The sequence below is a fragment of the Salvelinus sp. IW2-2015 genome, linkage group LG14 (genome assembly GCF_002910315.2).
Source record: "Salvelinus sp. IW2-2015 linkage group LG14, ASM291031v2, whole genome shotgun sequence".
NCBI lineage: Eukaryota > Metazoa > Chordata > Actinopteri > Salmoniformes > Salmonidae > Salvelinus > Salvelinus sp. IW2-2015.
This window is the reverse complement of record NC_036854.1, coordinates 26,010,676-26,036,238: the sequence shown is the minus strand read 5'-3', so window position 1 is coordinate 26,036,238 and position 25,563 is coordinate 26,010,676. Positions and strand designations below refer to the sequence as shown.

The window sequence follows — 25,563 nt, the reverse complement described above, 5'->3', positions numbered from 1 at the left end:
TTCATGTGTTCAAGTACATCAAGCAAGATTCAAATAACCCCCTTAAAACCCATTCAGGAATTGACACCATATAGCAAGACCTCACACACACACTCACACTCACACACACACACACACACACACACACACACACACACACACACACACACACACACACACACACACACACACACTTACCCAGCCACCAGGCCCCACACCACACACACTGAGACGGCAGTGGAGGGCACAGCCACCCCTTCTCCCCTCCACACAAACACACGACAGCTGGGAATGGGACCCTTAGCAAGTCATTGAAGGGCAGGAGATGGTATGTTCAGCTTTGGAAGCTATTGCAGAACCTCAAGGCTGAAGCGAGGTGCAAGGTGTGAAGTTGAAAGAGTCAAAAGGCCTCCAGTATACTATAATGCACAGGTCTTGAAGGAGGTAACACACTTTCCAGCTATGTCACCCCTACATCATCACCTTAACAGCTTGACTTTCCCCATATTGTACATGATGCCCTGACAGCTATCTTGATCTTTAACAGTATGGCACTTACAAATCTAAGACCCCATGCCCCTTGTCTCAGCACCTTATCAGATATCCACTTAGTCTAATGGAAATTTAAAGGGAGAGAATGGAATAGAATGAAATGTTTTTGTGAGAATAGAATTGTATTAAGACTGAGTTGATCCATACTTTACACAAAATATGCTAATAAATAAGGGGGTAAAACTATAAAAGGCTATTTACCAAGGTTTAAATGTGATATTGTCTTTGAAAGTGAAAGTTTGACGAGTATCTGGCCTGTTGGACACATTTTCCTTGAAGGAGCACTAAATAATTATTTGTAAAATAAAAAATATCTTTCTTTCTTTCAAACTTAGGCATGACGCCCTGGGTGTAAGTTTGACGCCCTGGGTGTAAGTTTTGTTAACAACTCATGTAAGTAAGCATTTCACTGTTAATCCACACCTGTTGTTTACGAAGCATGTGATAAATACAATTTTATTTGATGTTGATGTTGAGTCCCCCAACATGAGTTGCTTGAGGAAGGTGGCTTGTGTTCAATTTGTGGCCTGGAAATATTTATGTGAAAAGGTTGCAGCTATTACAATGTCACATGGTGAGGGCCACAGTAGAAGGAATCCAATAAGAATTTCACAGGTTTATATTTGTCCTCAAGGATAAAAAGTAGACAATGCCACGTCAACAAGATGGGGCCTAGGGTTATGCTTACAGTAGACGGGAATCTCGGCGACAATACATAGGACAGTGACCTTGCCTTTGTGAACAAATGAGGACAGCTGCAGTTATCTTGCAATGATTTCACACCATGCAAGACTAACATGTCATCTCAATGACCTTAAGCAATCACAACACGCAAACAACAAAATTGTTCATAAGAGACATCCTACTTTGTTGCCAAACATTTACTAGAACATAAAATGCAAAACTCAAAAAATTAATCTTCATAAAGACTACTCCCCCTTACTGGCATTGCTGACATATTGCACCAAAACACTAGATGCAAGGGATTTCCAATGCTCAAACATACCAGATTGATAAGTGTTGGATATACATGGTGCCTGAAACTGCTCTATAAAGGAGGGTGCTAAAATAGTCTCTGAAATGTCCTAACGTCGTCATGTAGCCATCTCGTAAAGTGACATTCCAAAAAAGGAGTTACAGCAAAGGGTGATGCTATACATGCACCGTGGGATTTTGCTCCCCTCCTCCCACCTCATTGGTCTGAGAAACACACCCTCTACTTCCAAATACAGATCTTCTAAAATAATCAGACTAATTTATTACAATAGATGGCCCATCTCCATATAGGGCTGATCAACACTCTATAAAGAGTGATGGAGACCAGTGGAGACAGACCAGGGGGAGACACAAGGCACTGGACATCCTGAAGGTAAGCATATAGAGGCAGTCTGCTGAGGAGGGCAAAGATTATCATCACAGGACCTAACAATAGTCATTACCACACATAAGTGTTCAGTTGATTGATTTTGGTCATTGTATTTGTCTATTTCATTCTCAGTAGAGATCCTTTCCACCAAACGTATTCAAGGTGTGACCAAGAACAGGTAAGACTAATAGTCTTCTATTAGTATATAGGTTTTTAAATATAAGTTTTACAACGCGCCTCTTAGTGGTTTGCATTAAGTCTTTAAATGTGTTCCATGAAAACTATACATTTTTATACTAATGTTTTATTTTGTTGTCTACTCATCTAGTCAACTTGTATATGATGCATAATACGTCTTTCCCGTACAGTAATTACATGTAGTCAGTGTCATCACTAACACAAGCTGTAGATTTGAGCTATAGTGGACCTAGCTACTTTTGGTCTGCTGTGAACCTCACATGTTTTGGTTTATTTTCAATGTGCTATTGGTTTGCTGACCTTCATATTGTTCAGATAAAGTCTTATCAATCTAGGATTCTAAATCTGGTAGCCTACTGGTGTTCTGCCTCGACCCTCATGTCTTTTTTAGGCTATTATTTTAGGCCGTGGCTGCGAATCCAACTTTTTCGGCCTCACTCAAAGATCCGGCGCTTTCCGAAGCTTATGCGCATGTGCGGATCCCATTCTGCGAATGTGTATATTCTATACTTTATGAGCAGAGAACAGGCTACTCAAGCGAATGGCGCATGTTTAATAATAAAGTTAGATCAAAGCTGAATCAGTGTCTGCAAGATCACATAACAAGCACCGTGACCATTCGCCTGAGTAGCATGTTCTCTGCATCTAAAGGTGAGAATATGCACACGCGCAGGACGTGATCTGCACATGCGCAGAGGCTTCGGGAAGCTCCAGATGTTTTAGCGCAGTGGACAAAAAATCCTGAAAAAGTCAGATCCACAGCCACTCCATATATTTTACATTTCTATTGGTCTGCCATGCTGGCACAGTATACTGCTCATATACAGAACATACATAAAGTGATACTAATATCCAATTTTCCAATTTATTTAGGTCTTTGGGGAAAATGTTTGGGAGTGAGTTTTTTAAATTAATTTTGTGAAGTATTAAGGCAAAATCAAAGGGCTGTAAGTTAGCCCTTTGATTTTGCCTTAATACTTCACTAAATTAATTTTTAAAAGTCGGTCCCAAACATTTTCCCCAAAGACCTAAATAAATTGGAATATTGGATACTAGTATCACTTTATGTATGTTTCAAAACTGGTTCCAAAGTAAAGGGATAGTTATGGATTTTGTCAGTGAGGCCTTTTATCTAMTTCCCCAGAGTCAGATGAACTTGTGGATACATTTTTTATGTCTCTGCGTTCAGTATGAAAATTGCTAACTTTCGTTAGCGGAATGACTGGATGTCTATGGGAACAGCTAGCATCCTGGAGACTTCCAGCCTAGCTTAATTTCCATCCCTGTACATACATACATACATGCTAACCCCCCTGTTATTGGTAATGGTGAGAGTTTAGCATGTCTTGGGGGTATGATCTTGGACCCTCTGTAACTTTCTCACTCACAATTATTCACGATTCATTCAGGATTATCCATAATCATGGTCGCATCCACATTCATGTTGCAGTGTTTAGAAACATATTATATTCTTATTTACAATAAAAGTGACTCCAAAATGACACAATACATTATTTACCATTAATTTCTATTGTAGAAAAAATCATCTGTAATAAAACCAAAACAAACTGCAAATGCATCCAACAAGTCTGTAGAGTAGCAAGCTTGATTTAATCATTGCATGCTAGGAATATGGGACAAATTACTAAACTTTTGACTACTTCATTTATAAGAATCTTTAGGAGGTGTCTATCATTTTGACTCCTACCTTTTTGAGGGAAAAAATATCACTTGTTAAACAAAATCTCTTCCTCTGTGCAATTGTTTCAGTAAAAAATAATATAATTAATTTTCTACAGTCAAGGGTGTCAACAACTTCGAACCCCACTGTGCGCATTCAAAGCTATGTGCCACAAATTTAAGAATGTGTGACATGTTGACGGCAGAGTTTGGGGTCAGCATTAATTTAAACCTGGTACTGTGTGTAAATAATGTTCATACTGCATTCAATGCTCTGTTTCTGCCTGCACAGGTTTAAGAATGGGGGACGCGTTGATGGCAGAGTTTGGCGGCGCAGCTTCCTATCTGCGTAAGTCAGACAAGGAGCGTATGGAATGCCAGACTAGACCCTTTGACATAAAGAGAGAGTGCTATGTGCCAGACCCTGAGGTTGAGTACGTCAAGGCCACAATCACCAGCAGAGANCCAGACCCTGAGGTTGAGTACGTCAAGGCCACAATCACCAGCAGAGATGGGGCTAAAGTCACCGTTGATACTGAGTTTGGAAAGGTAAATATTTTACTATTAAAATTGTTCTTAAAAGATACTTTTGGCCATGTAGTGTATGTGGACACCTGCTCGTCGAACATCTCATTCCAAAATGATTGCCATTAATAAGGAGTTGGTCCCCCCTTTGCTGCTATAACAGCCTCCAGTCCACTGGGGAGGCTATCCACTAGATGTTGGAATATTGCTGCGGGGACTTGCTTCCATTCAGCCACAAGAGCATTAGTGAGGTCGGGCACTGATGTTGGGCGATTAGCGCTGGCTTGCAGTCGGCGTTCCAATTCATCCCAAAGGTGTTCGATGGGGTTGAGGTCAGGGTTCTACGCAGGCCAGTCAAGTTCTTCCACACCTATCTCAACAAACCATTTCTGTATGGACCTCGCTTTGTGCATTGTCATGCTGAAACAGAAAAGGGCCTACCCCAAACTGTTGCCACAAAGTTGGAAACGCCGAATCATCTAGAATGACATTGTTTCCTGTACCGTTAAGATGTCCAGTCACTAGAACTAAGGGGCCTACCCCGAACCATGAAAAACAGACCATTATTCCTCCTCTACCAAACTTTACAGTTGGCACTATGCATTCTCCTGGTATCCGCCAAACCCAGATTCGTCATTTGGACTGCCAGGTGGTGAATCCTGATTCATCACTCCAGAGAACGTGTTTCCACTGCTCCAGAGTCCAATGGCGGCAAGCTTTACACCACTACAGCTGACGCTTGGCGATGCACATGGTGATCTTAGGCTTGTGTGCGGCTGCTCAGCCATGGAAACCTATTTCATGAAGTTCCCGAAGAACAGTTTTCGTGCTGATGTTGCTTCCAGAGGAAGATTGGAACTCGGTAGTGAGTGTTGCAACCAAGGACAGACAATTTTTACGAGCTACCCGCATCAGCACTCGCCGGTCCCGTTCTGTAAGCTTGTGTGGCCTACCACTTCGCGATAAGCTGTTGTTGCTCCTAAACGTTTCCCCTTCCCAATAACAGCACTTACAGTTGACCGGGGCTGCGTTAGCAGGGCAAAAATGTGACTTGTTGGAAAGGTGGCATCCCCCCGTKTAAAGTCACTGAGCTCTACTGGAGATTGCATGGCTGTGTGCTCGATTTTATGTACCTGTCAGCAACGGGTATGGCTGAATCCACTAATTTGAAGGGGTGTCCACATTGTTATACACTGTATATATAAAACTAAGAGCAGAATTCTAACTTGAGATCTTTAACTTCAGGCATTACATGTCAATTAATAACTTGTGAAAAATSAAGTTACAATTTGTCTCAAAAGTGAATACCTCTACACCTTGAAAATGACACAAAATCATTTAAATTGCCCATCTTTCAGACTGTTACTGTGAAGGAGGATGACGTTCACCCCCAGAACCCGCCAAAGTTTGATAAAATTGAGGACATGGCGATGTTCACGCTTCCTGGCACGAGCCTGCTGTGCTGTTTAACCTCAAAGAGCGTTACGCAGCCTGGATGATCTACGTAAGTCATGCCTGCCTGCTAATATCTCCATTAAATCAAACATTCATTCAAATGAACCTAAATCTGCATCTCCTCGTCTTCCACAGACCTACTCAGGGCTGTTCTGTGTCCTGTCAACCCCTACAAGTGGCTGCCAGTGTACGATCAGTCTGTTGTCAATGCATACAGAGGCAAGAAGAGGACAGAAGCTCCTCCTCACATCTTCTCCATCTCTGACAATGCCTACAGTACATGTTGTCAGGTAAAATATCACTTTACATTTACATTGACATATCAAAAGATTTTTGTGTGATGACACTTTACTGATACTTCTCTTTCAACAGACAGGGAAAATCAGTCTGTTCTTATCACGTAAGTACATCAACCAAAGGTTATATTGATTTGAGGCTATTTATAATTAAGATAAATTCTGAGACGTTTGTATTTTCAATCCCAGTGGAGAATCCGGTGCTGGAAAGACGGTGAACACCAAGAGGGTCATTCAGTACTTTGCCAGCATTGCTGCTGTCAGTGGAAAGAAAAGCGCTGCAGAAGAAAAAAAGGTAAACAGTAAACAGAAAATTACTTTACCTACTGCGCAAATGTCTCTCTCTCTCCTCTGGCAAAGGCCCACTGCAGATGCAGGTGATGCAAACAACATGACCCTTCCAGGATTTTCATTGCCGACCAAAATGTTGGTATAATTGCGCAAATAACTCACTAACTAGCAATGTGGCTTTCTCACGACTGCATGATCGAAAGACCGCTCATGCCTGTCAACGAAGGCCTACAATAATTATACTCTGATTTGCTCTGCAGAGATTGGGAGAACAGTGTGCAACACATTGCATCCAGAGGACACTGATCCATGATGACACACATTGTGATTTATTTTTCAGTGATTCTTTTTACTTGTCCAATACGGACAACTTAAATCTATATTCTTCTTGTCCAACCAATTTTTTWAAATTTGTTTTACTTGCCCCGGGCAAGCGGACAAGCGTTAATGTCAAGCCCTGTGTTCATCATTATCGATCCTAAACTAAACATTTTTCATGGCTGGTTGAGCATATCAAATCAAATCAAATCTTATTAGTCACATGCGCAGAATCCAACAGGTGTAAACCTTACAGTGAAATGCTTACTTACGAGCCCCTAACCAACAATGCAGTTTAAAAAAATACAGATAAGAATAAGAAATAAAAGTAACAAGTAATTAAAAAGCAGCAGTAAAATAACAATAGTGAGACTATATACAGGGGGTACCGGTACTGAGTCAATGTGCGGGGGCACCGGTTAGATGTGGTAATATGTACATGTAGGAAGAGTTATTAAAGTGGCTATACACAGATGATAGCAACAGAGAGTAGCAGGGTTGAAAAAGAGTGGGAGAGAGGAGTGGGGGGCAATGCAAATAGTCTGGAAAGCCATTTGATTAGATGACAAAATCAATTTTTATTCATGGAGTATTTGGTGTTCATTGCAGCATTTTCACACTGTATGGATGTTGGTTTCTAGGGGACGCTGGAGGATCAAATCATCCAGCCAATCCTGCCTGGAGGCTTTTGGTAATGCCAAGACCATCAGGAATGACAACTCCTCTCGATTCGTAAGTTTGGTCTTTGTTTGCAGTCAAAGACCATTCAAATCTTATCATAAATGTTAATCTGATCCACTATCTCTCGTATTAATTTTATTAGGATAATACTTTTATTAGGATTCCCATTAGTTTGATGTCATGACGTCAGCTAATCTTCCTCCTCCATCAGCTAATCTTCCATATTGGGACTGTATGTATGCAACAGATCTGGGTTTAAATAGTATTTGTTTTATTTCAAATACTTTCAGTGTTTAATTGAGCCTACCAGATAGGTGGGATTTAAAGCCATTCAAGCTCAATCAAGCACACCGGAGGTTATTCAAAAAGAAAAACAACTAACTTGAACCCAGATCTGGTGTGCTCCATTAATCTCTGCTTTTGACAATAACTTACAGGGTAAATTCATCCGAATTCATTTTGGAGTCAGTGGAAAGCTTTCGTCTGCTGACATTGAGACTTGTGAGTACAATAGTGATATATTGCTCAGAATTGAACAGATCTCTTTGACAGGAAACACATTAATACCAAAAGCACTTTTCAATACTGATCAGATCTTCTGGAGAAGTCACGTGTAACTTTCCAGCTCAAGGGGACTGAGAGAGACTATCACATCTTCTACCAGATCCTGTCCCAAAAGAAACCAGAACTGCTGGGTGAGTATTAAATCATCAAACTGTGTGCTGAGCGGGCTTGAGGTCCATTCTGAATTAAACTGAGAATTTCTGATGAATTCCAATCAAATTCTTATGGTGCAGCCAGCGCATGCAGTGTGCTACCCCTCATTCACAACCGTAAAACTCACAACATAATGTATTGTAATTTATGCAGTAACATTTCCTTTGTCCATGAGAAAGTTTCAATTATTTAAATGCCATTTAAGCACACAACATTGACATTTGATGCACGAAAAACAATCTCCAGGTGCAGTTTTAGGACTAATTTGCCATCCTGTTTATTTATAATATTACTGTTGTTTTGTTCTTTTTGTATAATGCCAACTTTCCTAATAGTATGTTATGTTATGGCCTATTCCACAGCCTGAACACAAATTAAACTGTGCTGTTCGATTATTTTCAGAGATGCTACTCATCACCAGCAATCCCTATGACTACGCCTTCATCTCCCAAGGAGAGATTACTGTAACTTCCATTAATGATGCAGATGAACTAATGGCTACTGATGTGAGTAAAACATGTTCATACTGTATACACTGTGTCAAATACTTAGGAACACCTTCCTAACATTGAGTTGCATCCCTTTTGCCTTCAGAACAGCCTACAATTTGTTGGAGGATGGACTCATGGAATCAACAAGGTGTCAAAAGCGTTCCACAGGGATGCTGGCCCATGTTGAATCCAATGCTTCTGAAAGTAGTGTCAAATTGGCTGGATGTCCTTTGGGTATTCTTGAAAAACACGGAAGACTGCTGAGTGTGAAAAACCCAGCAGCAGTTGAAGGTCTTGACACAGTCAAAACAGTGCGCCTGGCACCTACTACCATACCCCGTCCTAAACGCACTTAAATATTTTGTCTTGTCTATTCCCCCTCTGAATGGTACACATACACAATCCATGTTGTTTCAAGGCTTAAAAATCCTTCTTTAACCTGTCTCCTCCCCTTCATCGACACCGATCGAAGGTGACATTAATAAGGGATGAAATCTTTCACTGAACTCACCTGGTCAGTCTATTTCATGGAAAGAGCAGGTGCTCCTAATGTTTTGTACACTCACTGTATGTGGTAATAATCCACTTGTATCCAACTCTCTCTCTCCAATACAAAAACAATGGCTTTTATTTCGAAACTAGGATGCCTTTAATGTGCTTGGATTCTCCCAAGAAGAGATTAATGGCATTTATAAGCTGACTGGGGCCANAAAACAATGGCTTTTATTTCGAAACTAGGATGCCTTTAATGTGCTTGGATTCTCCCAAGAAGAGATTAATGGCATTTATAAGCTGACTGGGGCCATCATGCACTACGGCAACCTGAAGTTCAAGAATAAGCAGCGGGAGGAGCAAGCAGAGGCAGATGGCACTGAGGGTGAGCACYGATTAAAAACCTCTCACTTTAACATAAAGTAATGTCTGAAAAATCTGACGGTCAGATTGCCTCCTCCAACCATAAAACTTTGCCTTTCCAGATATTGACAAAGCCGCATATCTGATGGGCCTGAACTCTGCTGACCTGGTCAAGGGGCTGTGTCACCCAAGGGTCAAAGTAGGAAATGAGTGGGTCACCAAAGGTCAGAGTGTCGACCAGGTGAGTCTCAAGAAAGTTGTACATTTCCAGGAGATAATAATTTTGAGCATAAAACTTCTGTTTAGAGTTGCTAATATTTTCATGCCTGTGATTCCCCATTGACGATGCTTTTTAGTCCAGGGCCTGATCTGTGTCTGGGAAACTGTCCCTATGCGTTTATGTGGAGCCTACGTTTTGGCAAATTATTTTCTCAATATTTTGTAGGTGTACTACTCCATTGGTGCACTGTCAAAGAAAATTTACGAGAACATGTTCCTCTGGATGGTGATAAGAATCAACCTTACTCTGGACACAAAGAACGCTCGCCAGCACTACATTGGTGTGCTGGACATTGCCGGCTTTGAGATCTTTGATGTGAGTGATTTGATGAAAAGCCACGTCATGAAACGATTCATCTAAAACATTACAGCTGACAAAATAAAGTAACTGTAAACTTCTATTTCAGTTCAACACCTTTGAGCAGCTGTGCATCAACTTCACTAATGAGAAGCTGCAGCAGTTCTTCAACCACCACATGTTTGTGCTGGAGCAGGAAGAGTATAAGAAAGAGGGCATCGTCTGGGAGTTCATTGACTTCGGCATGGACTTGGCTGCCTGCATTGACCTCATTGAAAGGGTTGGTGTCTTCAGTTTCGCAGTAGTTTAATTTATATGATTGAATCTGATTTCAAACATCACAAGGGCAATCTTCCTAAATGTGTTCAACAACTATTTCTCATATTTATTCACTATGCTTTTGCCTTAGTATTCATTTATTTTCATTCATTTTCCCCTTTCAGCCCATGGGTATCATGTCCATCCTTGAAGAGGAGTGCATGTTCCCCAAGGCCAGTGATTCTACATTCAAAGCTAAGCTGTATGAGAACCATCTGGGCAAAAATGCATGCTTCCAGAAGCCTAGGATTATTAAGGGTAGACCAGAGGCCCATTTCTCCCTGGTTCACTATGCTGGCATTGTTGACTACAACATTGGTAACTGGCTGGTGAAGAACAAGGACCCGCTGAATGAGACTGTGGTCGGACTGTTCCAGAAGTCAAGTCTTAAGTTCCTGGCTAACCTCTTTGTGAGCTATGCTGGAGCAGAAGGAGGTACTATGTGTTTTTAATCGGCAAAGACTACAAACCACTAAAATAAATACAAATGTACATGACAATAATATATTTAATTGATATCATTATTATCCAGGTGCTGAAGAAAAAGCGGCTGGAGGAAAGAAGAAGAAAGGCTCTTCCTTCCAGACTGTGTCTGCATTGCACAGGGTAAATCTGACTTTAAATCAATATACTTCTGATGTTTTCAAWTGGCAGAAAATAACAAATGTATTATATTTGYGCTAAATTTGASATGTCAGTTTGTTGTGGATTGGCATGTTAGCATTAAATGCYGTTATGACTCGTGAGGTACTGRRAGTMATTTATGGAAAATTCTACATTTGWCRTACTYACAGGAGAACTTGGGTAAACTCATGACCAACTTGAGGTCTACTCACCCCCACTTTGTGCGTTGCCTCATCCCCAACGAGACCAAGACTCCTGGGGCCATGGAGAATCCTCTGGTCATGCACCAGCTGCGCTGTAACGGTGTGCTGGAAGGCATCAGGATCTGCAGAAAGGGCTTCCCCAACAGGATCCTGTATGCTGACTTCAAACAAAGGTACAAATTATTATGCTTTTATTATGCATAAATTCAACTGTTTACCTATTCAGGTGTTCCATTTTTGAAGATAATGGCTTTCTGATTTAAATTCAGATACCGCATCCTCAATCCAAATGCTATCCCTGAGGGTCAGTTCATTGACAACATGAAGGCAGCAGAAAAACTGCTGGGCTCTCTGGACATTGACCACACCCAGTACAGATTAGGACACACTAAGGTAAGTTCTCTAAATAGATGAAAAACAATAGCAGCAATTACAGGGTCCAAGCATGATATTACGAATACAACACCATCAGGTCAACCGGAGCAATGTCACTTGCCGATATACCACTGATCATGCTAACTACATATCATCTGTCTCTAGGCTAAATGGATCAAGTCAAGAGATACAAATATATACTTGGTGTAGCGCCACCATGTAGTAAATCCAGATCTGGCTACATATAAAATATTAAAAGCATTGTGCACATACTGTTTGAGATAGACTGTGCCAAATGTTTTAAATCTTGGTCAACATGCTGGGTTTGAGGTTGTAAAATCAATTTCTCATTCTAGGGCCACCTTATGGTCAATTTGTGGCTTTTTCGCACAGAGGCAAGACATAAACAATCTAAACATGACTATAAACATGGGGATAACACATTCAAGTTATTTGTGGTCAACTGGCAGAAAAATACAATCCTACGAAATACAAGACGATCCAACCACCACATTATGGCCTTTGTGTATCATTAGGTGTTCTTCAAGGCTGGTCTCCTGGGTACCCTTGAGGAGATGAGAGATGACCGTCTCGCCCTTATCATCACTGGCCTGCAGGCCCGATCACGTGGTCTTCTTGCCAGAATTGAGTTCCAGAAAATCGTTGACCGCAGGTTGGAATAAGAATAGATACAACTTCTGCAGACAATATGGTGGAGGTGGAAAAGGGTGTATAAAAAGCTACTTCTATTCCATTTCACARGGATGCCTTGCTTGTGATCCAATGGAACATTCGTGCCTTCATGGGTGTCAAGAATTGGCCCTGGATGAAGATGTACTTCAAGATTAAACCTCTGCTGAAGTCAGCAGAGACTGAGAAGGAGATGGCCAACATGAAGGAAGAATTCCTGAAGCTTAAAGAGGCTTATGCTAAAAGTGAAGCCCGTAGAAAAGAGCTGGAAGAGAAGATGGTCTCCCTTATCCAAGAGAAGAATGACCTGCAGATAGCTGTCCAAACTGTGAGTAACTTTAACTGCACTACAGTTACGTTTCTGCACTCACATCCTTTGTCAAAATTGCCTTAGTTAACTAGAGAAATGTAAAAACAGAGAAAGAGGAGACATGATTTGCTAAATAGGTATGTACAATCAGTGGAGCATTTGTAGTCTCCAAATATTTTGCCACCAAACAAACTTCTGAGCTTTGGAGAATTTGATATACTTACAATATATTGACACATTSACAGTCAGAAGACACTATTGGTGATGCTGAAGAGAGATGYGAGRGTCTGATCAAGAGCAAAATCCAGCTTGAGGCCAAAGCCAAAGAGCTGACAGAAAGACTGGAGGATGAGGAGGAGATGAATTCAGAGCTGACTGCTAAGAAGAGGAAGCTGGAAGATGAGTGCTCAGAACTCAAGAAGGACATTGATGATCTGGAGCTCACTCTGGCTAAAGTGGAGAAGGAAAAGCATGCCACAGAGAACAAGGTAAAAGTTGTTCTTCATTCATTGTTAAAACTCCAATTGATTGTTTTGGATGAAAGCGTAATGACATTGTTTCCTTAGGTTAAAAACCTGACTGAAGAGATGGCAGCTCTGGACGAAATCATTGCCAAGCTGACCAAGGAGAAGAAGGCTCTGCAGGAGGCTCATCAGCAAACGTTGGATGACCTGCAGAGTGAGGAGGACAAGGTCAACACGCTGACCAAGGCCAAAGCCAAACTGGAACAGCAAGTTGATGATGTGAGTACCAAATAGGAATTCATAAAAATTACAACAAATAAGTAATATTCTAAAATAGGCTACAATAGAATATTGTTTGATATATCCTTCATCAGCTTGAAGGGTCTCTGGAGCAAGAGAAGAAGGTGAGGATGGACCTTGAGAGAGCCAAAAGAAAGCTGGAAGGAGACTTGAAGTTGACCCAGGAGAGCCTAATGGACCTGGAGAACGACAAGCAACAAATGGAGGAGAGAATGAAGAAGTAAGATCACAGATCAAAAAATGCTTATAGAATATTATTCAGTAGAAAATGCTTTCTCAAAAAGCATGTTCTTCTCAATAGGAAGGACTTTGAAATGAGCCAACTCAACAGCAAGATTGAGGATGAGCAGGCCATGAGTGCCCAACTCCAGAAGAAACTGAAGGAGCTGCAGGTATTTCAATAGCATTATTGAAAAGGGAATCTTTCTGTTACACTTGCAGAGTTGTAAAGTAACGAATTACAACTACTCTCGTTAATGCAATTGAGTAGCTTTTCCAAGTATTTTTCAAAGTCAGTAATTTTATTCTAGTTGAGTAAAATGTTGTGTAACAGTATTCTACTTAAGTAAAATATTTAAGTAATCCTTACACCCCTGATTTTAATTGCTTTGCATGTTTAATTTATTTTAAAATGTTGCCTTGTTGAAACTCATAAAATAAACTAACTTAGATCCTACTGTACATTAATTTTCTCGAGTACTTTTTCAATTTAATGCATGGAAATTATGTGTAACAACATTCAGATAATTAGCTAATTTTGCTAAGGTTATCAAGCTTAATGAAGTAATCAGAGTACTTTTTAAATGATCTACCGTTTACTTTTACTTGAGAGGGATATTTCAGTACTCTTTCCACCATTGTACACTTGACACTTGTTCTGTAAATCGTAATTCCCTCCATTTCAGGCCCGCATTGAGGAGTTGGAGGAAGAGCTTGAGGCTGAGCGAGCTGCCCGTGCCAAGGTGGAGAAACAGAGGGCAGACTTGGCCAGAGAGCTGGAGGAGATCAGTGAGAGACTGGAGGAGGCAGGTGGAGCCACTGCTGCTCAGATTGAGATGAACAAGAAGAGGGAGGCTGAGTTCCAGAAGGTGCGCAGAGACCTTGAAGAGGCTACTCTGCAGCATGAGGCTACAGCTGCCACTCTGAGGAAGAAAAATGCGGACAGTGTGGCTGACCTGGGAGAGCAGATTGACAACCTTCAGAGAGTGAAGCAGAAGCTGGAGAAGGAGAAGAGTGAGCTCAGGCTGGAGTTGGATGATGTGGCCTCCAACATGGAGCAGATTGTGAAGTCCAAAGTATGTGGTATCACTAAGAAAAAAAAAAAAAATGTTATCTGTACATGCTTTTTAAAGATGTAATCTAGTGAAGGTGTTCTGTCATTCAAAAAACAAATGTGTTTTTAGACAAACTTGGAGAAAATGTGCCGCACTCTGGAGGACCAGATGAGTGAATACAGAACGAAAGCTGAGGAAGGACAGCGATCCATCAATGATTTCACCATGCAGAAAGCAAAGCTTCAAACTGAGAATGGTATATTAACTAAAAACCTGGACATTCACATGAACAGCAACAACAAATAACCAAATAAGTAATATAATTTGAAATAATTAGAATTGCATTAAAACAGGTGAACTTGCCAGACAGCTGGAGGAGAAGGACTCTCTGGTCTCCCAACTGACCAGAGGTAAGCAGTCCAACGTTCAGCAGATTGAAGACCTCAAGAGACAACTGGARGAGGAAGTCAAGGTATTTATACTAAAAATGCAGTGTCAATAATCAACTTCATTTAACCTCCGGCATAATTTGATTCTTTACAAAATGTCCTTACCAGGCAAAGAACGCACTTGCCCATGCAGTGCAGTCTGCTCGCCATGACTCAGACCTGCTGAGGGAGCAGTATGAGGAGGAGCAGGAGGCCAAGTCTGAGCTGCAGCGTGGCATGTCCAAGGCTAATGCTGAAGTGGCTCAGTGGAGAACCAAGTATGAAACCGATGCCATCCAGAAGACCGAGGAGCTTGAAGATGCAAAGTAAGGATGTTTTCATACTTTTAAGGCTATTCAACATTGGCTGAATTAGTGACACACAAAAGTACATGAATGATACTTGTATTACGTGATATAGAGTGCAATCGGAAAGTATTCTGACCCTTTGACTTTTTCCACAATTTGTTACGTTACAGCCTTATTCTAAAATGGATTAAATTGTCTTTTCCCCTAATCAATCTACACACAATAGCCCATAACGACAAAGCAAAAACAGATTTTTAGAAATTAATAACAAAACAATTACTGAAACATCAGATTTACATTAATATTCAGACCCTTTACTCAGTACTTCGTTGAAACACCTTAGGCAGCGATTACAGCCTTGAGAATTCTTCGGTATGACGCTACAAGCTTGACACACCTGCATTTGGGGAGTTTCTCCCATTCTTCTCTGTAGATCCTCTCAAGCTCTGTCAGGTTGGATGGGGAGCGTCGTTGCGCATTTATTTTCAGGTCTCTCCAGAAATGTTCGATCAGGTTCAAGTCCGGGCTCTGGCTGGGCAAATCAAGGACATTCAGAGACTTGTCCCGAAGCAACTCCTGTGTTGTCTAGGCTGTTTGTTTAGGGTCATTGTCCTGTTGGAAGGCGAACCTTCGCACCAGTCTTAGGTCTGAGCGCTCTTGAGCAGGTTTTCATCAAGGATCTCTCTGTACTTTGGTCCGTTCATCTTTCCCTCAATCCTGACTAGTCTCCCAGTCCCTGCCGCTGAAAAACATCCCACCACGATGCTTCACCGTAGGGATGGTGCCAGGTTTTCCCCAGACTTGACGCTTGGCATTCAATTTTGGTTTCATCAGACCAGAGAATCTTTTATTCATGGTCTGAGAGTCTTTAGGTGCCTTTTGGCAAACTCCAAGCAGGCTGTCATGTGCCTTTTACTGAGGAGTGGCATCCGTCTGGCAATTCTACCATAAAGGCCTGGTTGGTGGAGTGCTGCAGAGATTGTTGTCCTTCTGGAAGTTTCTCCCATCTCCACAGAGGAACTCTGGAGCTCTGTCAGAGTGACCACCGGGTTCTTGGTTACCTACCTACAAAAGGCCCTTCTCCCCCGATTGCTCAGTTTGGCCGGGCTGCCAGCTCTAGGAAGAGTCTTGGTGGTTCCAAACGTCTTCCATTTAAGAATGATGGAGGCCACAGTGTTCTTGGCGTCCTTCAATGCTGCAGATATTTGTTGGTACCCTTCCCCATATCTGTGCCTCGACACAATCCTCTCTCGGAGCTCTACAGACAATTCCTTCAACCTCATGGCTTGGTTTCAGCTCTGACATGCACTGTCAACTGTTGGACCTTATATAGACAGGTGTGTGTCTTTCCAAATTACATCCAAACAATTGAATTTACCACAGGTGGACTCCAGTCAAGTTGTAGAAACAGCTCAAGGATGATCAATGGAAACAGGATGCACCTGAGCTCAATTTCGAGTCACATAGCAAAGGGTCTGAATACTTAAGTAAATAAGTTATTTCTGTTTTTAATTTGTAAGAAATTTGCTAAAATTGAAAAAGAAACTGTTTTGCTTTGTCATTATGGGTTATTGTGTGTAGATTGATGAGGACAATATATCATTTAATACATTTTTGAATAAGTCTGTAACGTAACAAAATGTGGAAAAAGTCAAGGGGTCTGAATACTTTCCGAATGCACTGTACAATCATTAAAAATCAGACAGAAAAAAGGCAGATGTCTTAAATGTTTCTCATCTATGTCAATCCAGGAAGAAGCTGGCTCAGCGTCTGCAGGATGCAGAGGAAGCTGTGGAAGCTGTTAATGCTAAATGCTCCTCCCTGGAGAAGACTAAACACAGACTCCAGAATGAGATTGAAGATCTCATGGTGGATGTGGAGAGATCCAATGCAGCTGCTGCCGCTCTGGACAAAAAGCAAAGGAACTTCGACAAGGTAAGAAAATAAATGGTATACTCAAGTCCTATTAGCCTTCATTATAGTACATGATAGGGGCAGCAGGTAGCCTAGTGGTTAGAGAAGTGGGCCAGCAACATCAGACTGGAAAACCTGGTGAGAAGTGAGCTGGTAACCGGAGGTTTGCTGATATCATCGTACCATCGTCTAGAGTTGTGCTCTTGAGCAAGGCACTTAACCCCCTATAATTGCTTCAGGGGCGCAGTACTGCGGCTGACCCATTGCTTCCTGCCCCTGTGTGTCTCAGGGGCTTGGGTTGTGAGTGTCTTTCTTCTGTAAGTTAATGGACAATAAAGTACATCTTATCCTAATCATATACTGTATTGAAACCACTTACGTTTCCAGGTCCTGGCTGAGTGGAAGCAGAAGTTTGAAGAGGCTCAGACTGAGCTGGAAAGCTCCCAGAAAGAGGCCAGATCTCTCAGCACTGAACTCTTCAAACTCAAGAACTCTTATGAGGAATCTCTGGATCATCTAGAGACCATGAAGAGGGAGAACAAGAACCTTCAAGGTCAGAGCATATGCATTATTAGACTAAGTATCTTAGTACAGGGGTTCCCTATGCCGTGCCAACGTTTCATGGGGGGGCACGGGACCTTCCTTGATTTGAAGGGCACAATTCACAATTGTTACACTGATCTAAAACAACGCATACATCCGCAATGCTTTAGGCTAGAAAACAAGCAGAAACAGCCAGAGAAAGGCACAACTCTGATGCACATGGGGAAATATTTGGTTGTCTCTATAACATTCAGAAGCTGAGCTATGACCTTCTAAAGTCGAGGAGTTAAAGAAATTGTACTTTGTTTGGGAAGTCATCTTCAGGGATGCAAACTGGTGAGGGCCCAAAAAGGTGACACATTTTTTTTGCACAGAAACATGCTGCTTAAAATGAAGTCTAGTCTAGTGACTTTCAGGCTGGATCCCTTCTTGAAATGCAGGTTTAAACTGTGTACTAATTAAACAACAAAGATTATTATCGACATGATCAGTCTCTGTGTAAACTAAAATGTGGTTAATGTGAACCTAACTCATAGCTAAAAATGTTAAGGAAAGCTATCAAATGTTATTTGTTGCCTAGACTTTATCGCAAATGACACTCAAGTCCACAGAATAAACAATACACTGATATTGCAGTTAGACATGACAGCCTTTATAATAGAACGCATGTGACCASACACACACACTAAATATTGCACTTGGGAAAAAAACATCTTAAAGTACAAACATCCATTCTATTYCTGCTCTATTACAGTGACTACGATTATAGTCACAGTGGTCTAAAGTACTGCATCGCAGTGCTAGAGGTTTCACTACAGACCCTGGTTTGATCCCAGGCTGTGTCGTAGCCAGCCGCAACAGGGAAACCCATGACGCGGTGCACAATTGGCTCTGCGTCATCCGGGTTAGGGGAGGGTTTCGCCAGCCGGGATGTCCTTGTCCCATCACGCTCTAGCGACTCCTTGTGGCGGGCTGGGTAAATGCATGCTGCTTTTGGTCGCCAGTTGTATGGTGTTTCCTTTGACACATTGGTGCGGCTGGCTTCCGGGTTAAGCGAGCAGTGTGTTAAGAAGCAGTGCGGTTTCGCTGGGTCTTGTTTAAGGACGCATGGCTCTCGACCTTCACCTCTCCCGAGTCCGTATGGGAGTTGCAGCGATGGGACAGTACTCTACCTACCAATTGGATATCACAAAAAAGGGGTAAAAAGTAAAAACAAAACAAATATATAACGTTCACTGAGTAAAACATAAAATACTCACAAAAGTGTTACAGTATGTGAAGTTCAACACAACAAAAGCAATATCTTTGGGCTACACTGCGTGTTATTACATTGTACACTTTCTGACTGTGTACATCTGTTCTACGATGTGCCAGTAGAGCATGATACCCTTTGTTGGCATAATTTATCTCTTTCAGGCAGAGGGTACACCTGGCATATCCCTTTTAATCCACTTTATTGAAAAAGTGAGAAAGAGGAAAAGTGTATGGTGTCCCTTTCACCTCTATAGTGGCTTCCAGCTTAAGCCAGGCCCAGCTCCAGCTACACTTGATCCCTGAATCCACTTGTTAACAAGCAACGCCTCATTTTCACCTAATTCTCTCATTCTGAAAATTAACCACAGATGGAAAACATTAGTTTATAGATAGTAGTTTGTTTGTTAGCTAGTTAACATTTCACACATATTACCAGTGTCCAGTGAGCAACAAACGTTACAGCTTGAGAAATGGCAAGGAGTTGTATACCAGTTAACACTATAGCCAACTTAATTGGTTCCTCGAGYTAACGTTACCTCATCTGATGTTGTAACGTTAGCTTGTGACTTTGTTAGCCAGCTAATTTTCACACCATAAAGTAAATTATTCGATCAGCTAAGTTAGCTCAAGTTGCTCAACATTTCTCTGGCTAGCTAAGGGAGAATTCGATACAGCTACTGTAGCTATATACTTAACAATGTTAACAATTCTTGCTCCCTCACCTCAAACTTTCCAAATGCCAGTTGTTTTTTGGTTACAGCTCATGAAGTACGCTTCATCACCTTCTCCAGGCTTCTCACCTACCTCTTCGTTGTCGTTCAGGGGACGCGCTGCTGCTGCTGTAACTGCTGATGTAACTGGCAAACTGCCTTTCCACTCTTCGCTGTCTTTCCAGAGCCCGTGCTACTGGCTGAGCCTTGGATACAGCCAGTATTGCTCCAAACGCGCATCCCTCGTTCGCTTATAGTCAGTTGTGACCAAAACGTGCATATTGGACAAAAACATTTATAAAAAATTATCATCAGATCTATACAAATCAAGTATGTTACCTATTTTGGATTCAAAACGAATTTCGCCGAAAGGTGACTAGTTTGCAACCCTGTATCTTATACAATGTGTGACTCTGTCACTATCAATTGATCTATTCACTTTCTGTAAAAGAGAATATGTATAATTAAATTGAGTTTATATAAATTATCATTATAAAACATATTTGGTAGCGGAATAACATTTGGAGAAATTGGGTCAATTTATTATCCTTCTTCTTCCTATTATTATCCTTCTTCTTCTTCTTCTCCTTCTTATCACTAAATAGCATGACCTAGACAATTAAAGATGGAAAATCAACAACATTAGAGATAACAAATATTCTGATGTACAATTACATTTTTCCACAGAGGAAATTTCTGACTTGACTGAGCAACTTGGTGAGGGAGGAAAGAGCATCCATGAGCTGGAGAAGATCCGTAAACAGCTGGAGCAGGAGAAGGCTGAGATACAGTCAGCTCTAGAGGAAGCTGAGGTAAGAATAGAAAACATTTACTGATAGTGAAAGTACCAGAATTGAATTGTAAAATATTCTCAACTATGGGTGGCTGTGTTCTCATAGGGCTCCCTAGAGCATGAGGAGGGCAAGATCATGAGAGCACAGCTGGAGTTCAATCAGGTCAAAGCTGACATTGAACGGAAGCTAGTGGAGAAGGATGAGGAGATGGAGATGAATAAGAGGAACCAGCAGAGAGTGGTGGATACCCTGCAAAGCTCCCTGGAGTCAGAGACTCGCAGCAGGAATGAAGCTCTCAGGCTGAAGAAGAAGATGGAGGGAGATCTCAATGAGATGGAGATCCAGCTCAGCCAGGCTAACAGGCAGGCAGCAGAGGCCCAGAAGCAACTTAAGGGTCTTCATTCCCATCTGAAGGTAATACTTCCACACCATTGTGAATTAAAAATATTGCTTGTGCCTTCACAAAAAGCCAAACCACACTGTGAAACAATAAATATAGTAAAATCATAAATTCTCTCTACAGGATTCTCAAATGCAGCTGGATGATGCTCTTCGTGGCAATGATGACCTGAAGGAGAACATTGCTATTGTAGAGAGACGCAACAACCTGATGCAGGCTGAACTGGATGAGCTGAGAGCCATGGTGGAGCAGACTGAGAGAGGCCGCAAACTGGCTGAGCAGGAACTGCTGGATGTTAGTGAAAGAGTTCAGCTCCTGCACTCACAGGTAAGACGGTAATAGATCACAATTTGTGTTCTCCTTAAAATGTCTGCGATTTGAGACTTGTTGAGGTTATATTAAAAGTAATTTGTCATATATATGTGTAGAACACCAGCCTGTTGAGCCAGAAGAAGAAGCTAGAAGGTGACACATCCCAGCTTCAGAATGAAGTGGARGAAGCTGTGCAGGAGTGCAGAAACGCTGAGGAAAAGGCCAAAAAGGCCATTACCGATGCTGCCATGATGGCAGAGGAGCTGAAGAAGGAGCAGGACACCAGTTCTCATCTGGAGCGCATGAAAAAGAACATGGAGCAGACCATCAAGGACCTGCAGCACCGCCTGGATGAAGCTGAACAAATTGCCATGAAAGGTGGCAAGAAGCAGATCCAGAAGCTGGAGTCCAGAGTAAGTGTCTGAGGCCCAGCTACATAATCTTCTATTAATTCCAAATCATTTTTCATATTTCTAGCTTTAATATTAAAAGCAGTGGTAACTAACAACGTAATTGGAAGTAGTGTGTTAACATCCATCATGTCTTTCTAGGTGAGGGAGCTAGAGAGTGAAGTGGAAATGGAGCAAAGGAGGAGCAGTGATTCTGTGAAAGGTGTCCGTAAATATGAGAGGAACTCACCTACCAGGTACATCATATATTTTAATTTGACAGTGCACTATTAACATGCTAAGAATCAAATGTAAGATATACAAATGACAATTTTTTCCTTTCTTTTTGGCTACAGACTGAGGAAGACCGTAAGAATTTGTCCCGTCTTCAGGACCTGGTGGACAAACTGCAGCTGAAGGTCAAATCCTACAAGAGAACTTCAGAGGAGGCTGTAAGTAGAAAACGTTCCACCAACTGATACATCTGTAATTCTCAAATAGTTGTTTGTTAAAAACTTAAATCATACTTAAAACATTTCACAGGAGGAACAAGCCAATTCTAATTTGGGCAAGTTCCGCAAGATTCAGCATGAACTGGATGAGGCAGAGGAGAGGGCTGATATTGCTGAGTCTCAGGTTAACAAGATGAGAGCCAAGAGTCGTGATTCCGGCTCCAAGGTCAGTAAAGTTACTTTTTCAAGAGTCGAAAGGATCATTGCAAACATCCCATGTACTGTAGTGTTCCCATGTAGATGGCAAAAACCGAAACTTTGAATAGCTTTAAGGCATATTACATCAAATAGCTATTCATATTATCGTTATTTATATTCCTGTTTTTTTGGAGGAGTTCCCCTTTAATTTAATTGTGTCTCATCCTAAAATTGTTTTAGATTACTCCTTGAATTTGTGCCACAAACAGGTTTAACAATTTTCTGCAGTACATCCTATAGTTGAAGAGCAAAAATGTATTGAAGAGGCAACGCAGGAATGCCCCTTTCTTTGTGTGTGTGTTTGTCTACCACTTTGTGTAGCTGTTAGCGATGATGCTAATAATGATAACCGTTTTCTGGTAGATGGAAAGGGTTTCCCAAAAGCCTTCTCAATTAAATGTTAACTACAAAGTAAGCCTACCTGGTATCATGATATCATGATTATTTGCATCAATCCAGTGGCGATTTGTTTAGCAAACTCTGCAATTACATGTGTGGTACAGAAACACCACTAACCAAACAAGTCTCTTGCTGGTGCCCAGTTGAATTAAATGGTATCTACACCCAAAAATGAAAAGGTATTAGATTTTTCCCAGACCTCAAAAGTGGTCTCCTGATGTAGTTAAACCATTGTTGTGGACTTAGAACATTCAATTTAGTTGTTTTTCTATAAAAAAAWTGCAATTTTGAGCGAAAAAAAAACTTTAAAAACTGGGCAAAAAAAAGAAACCTGGATAGACAAAACGGAAAAAACAGAATTTGGGAAAAAACAGAATTAGGCAAGAAATTGAACAGATTTCATAGGGCCCCAACTTATTTTTTTGTGTCCATTGAATTCTTTAATTGGACATAATTACTCTAATAAATGTTTTGTAAACTCTTGAGTGTATTACACAGTAAGGTAAATCAGGTACTTGTTTAGTATCTGTATAGGGACAGCATGATGTTCATAGTGTATTCCATACCAGGAGGGGTAGCGTTAATGCAGAATTTTGCGTTTTCACGCAGAAAAAAAGTACAAAACACTTTTGTAAACGTACTGTAGATCTAAAATGTTTCTTATTGCCATTTCTGCTCAGCTTCTGACTAATGTTGTGCTTCAGTTGCACTTCCCCACTCAGATAAGAAATCCTTGCTCATGTCGTTAGACCAATCAAATTCCTGCATTCACTAATAGGCATTCTATCAGCAGATAGCACTCTGACTGATGTGTAGCTACTTTTCGCCGATACTTTTCTCTGTGTACTTTACTCTGGTAAAATGCAAGATTAACAAAACATTAGGAAATACAGTTGGCTAAACACGAGAAATATGATGACCATGCATCGTTTTTGCAAAAAATACCTAATTTACTTGTTTAGCTGCTACCCAAAATAGCATTGCACTTCTGTTGTCATCTGAAGTTTTTTTGTACCTTTATTTAGCTTTGCAAGTCAGTTAAGAACAAATTCTTATTTACAATGACGGCCTACCCCAGCCAAACCCTAACGACGCTGGGCCAATTGTGCGCCACCCTATTGGACTCCCAAACACGGTCGGTTGTGATACAGCCTGGAATCGAACCAGCGTCTGTAGTGACAACTCTAGCACTGAGATGCAGAGCCTTAGACCGCTGCGCCACTCGGGAACTTGAAAAATAAGCTTTTCTTTTGCWGAGGAAAACTACAGTTGCATGYCCCTGATCACTCTATTGAAGCAAAAGAAACCTGTGGACTTTAAATATAAAACGCAAAACGAAATGGTTTAAAACAGATTTTTTGATGGTCTGATGGTTTTGAAAATACAGATTTCTAAAAACGAATGTAAACCTTTTACCATAATATACTGTACATTCCTGTTGAAGTTTCCAACCATATCACTTTAAGGACACAGTATATGGCAGTATAAAATGTTTTCCTTCACACAGTAATATAAAAAAAATACTCATGATCAATCCATCTTCTCTGTCACAGAAAGGAAAGGATGAAGAGTGAGGTCAAGAGTTGTGATGCCAGCTCCCAGGTCAGTTCTTTCCATCAAAATAATTATATTGATTATATTTTGAAAATTCCCTCATGTCAACTATGTCAACAGCTTCTACCTCAATAGCTTTGTAAGTATTTGATGTCAAACAGCTATACTATCATTCACATGACATATTTTTATATTCACTGAGTGTACAAAACATTAGCAACACCTGCGCTTTCCATGACATAGACTAACCAGGTGAATCCAGGTGAAAGCTATGATCCCTTATTTATGTCCACTTCAATCAGTGTAGATGAAGGGGAGGAGCCCAGTTAAAGAATGATTTTTAAGCCTTAAGACAGTTGAGACATGGATTGTGTATGTTTGCCATTCAGAGGATGAATGGGCAAGACAAAACATTTAAGTACCTTTGAACGGGGTATGGTAGTAGGTGCCAGGCGCACCGGTTTGAGTTTGTCAAGAACTGCAACGATGCTGGGTTTTTCACGCTCAACAGTTTCCTGTGTGTATTAAGAATTGTCCACCACCCAAAGGACATCGAGCCAACTTGTCACAACTGTAGAAAGCATTGGAGTCAACATGGTCTGTGGAACGAGATTAATTGAGGCTGTTCTGAGGGCAAAAGGGGTTGCAACTAAATATTATGAAGTGTTCCTAATGTTTTGTACATTCATTATAAGACAGAATCAAATATGAATTGGATTATTGTTCACTTTTAACTATTTTTTAAACATTATTTCAAAAGCATAATGGTTTCAGTGTTCACTTTCTGTGCAATGGCAAACAAAACAGTTTTTGTAAATTATTTATTGTAAGATTTGATTGTAAAATTTAAACATAATGGTTCCTTTAAATGAAGAACAGTATTTAATAATAACGTTTTCAGAATATACATAAGTACATTTTCTCAACCTTTATCTATCTTCTTTGTCACAGAAAGGACATGATGAAGAGTGAAGCTCTCGGATGGACCTTTCTGAAAATGTCCTGACTGTAGTGCTTTAGTTTTCTATATTCTCCATGTAACATGAGTAGAATAAAGAATAAACTCAATTTAAAATAGCCCCTCCGTGTATTCCTTGTAACATTGTAAACCAAAGGTTTTTCCTGTCTGGTATAGACATCTATCAGGGTTGGTGTTGATTCCATTACGAACAGGACATTTTGATAAAATATTTCTGGTATGTTCCATAATCTAATTTGGTTGTTTAACTCAAGTTAACTTCTAATCACATGGCCCAGTGGCATGCTGGACAGAAAGTGACTTTCCCACTAGCACTCGCATTCTATAAAA

General features: G+C 40.9%; 1 pseudogene; it reads left to right on the top strand.

Annotated features, from left to right (window-relative positions):
• Nucleotides 1-1,867: 1,867 nt before the first annotated feature.
• LOC111972757 (myosin-6-like) lies at nucleotides 1,868-25,332 on the top strand (annotated as a pseudogene).
• Nucleotides 25,333-25,563: the final 231 nt, after the last annotated feature.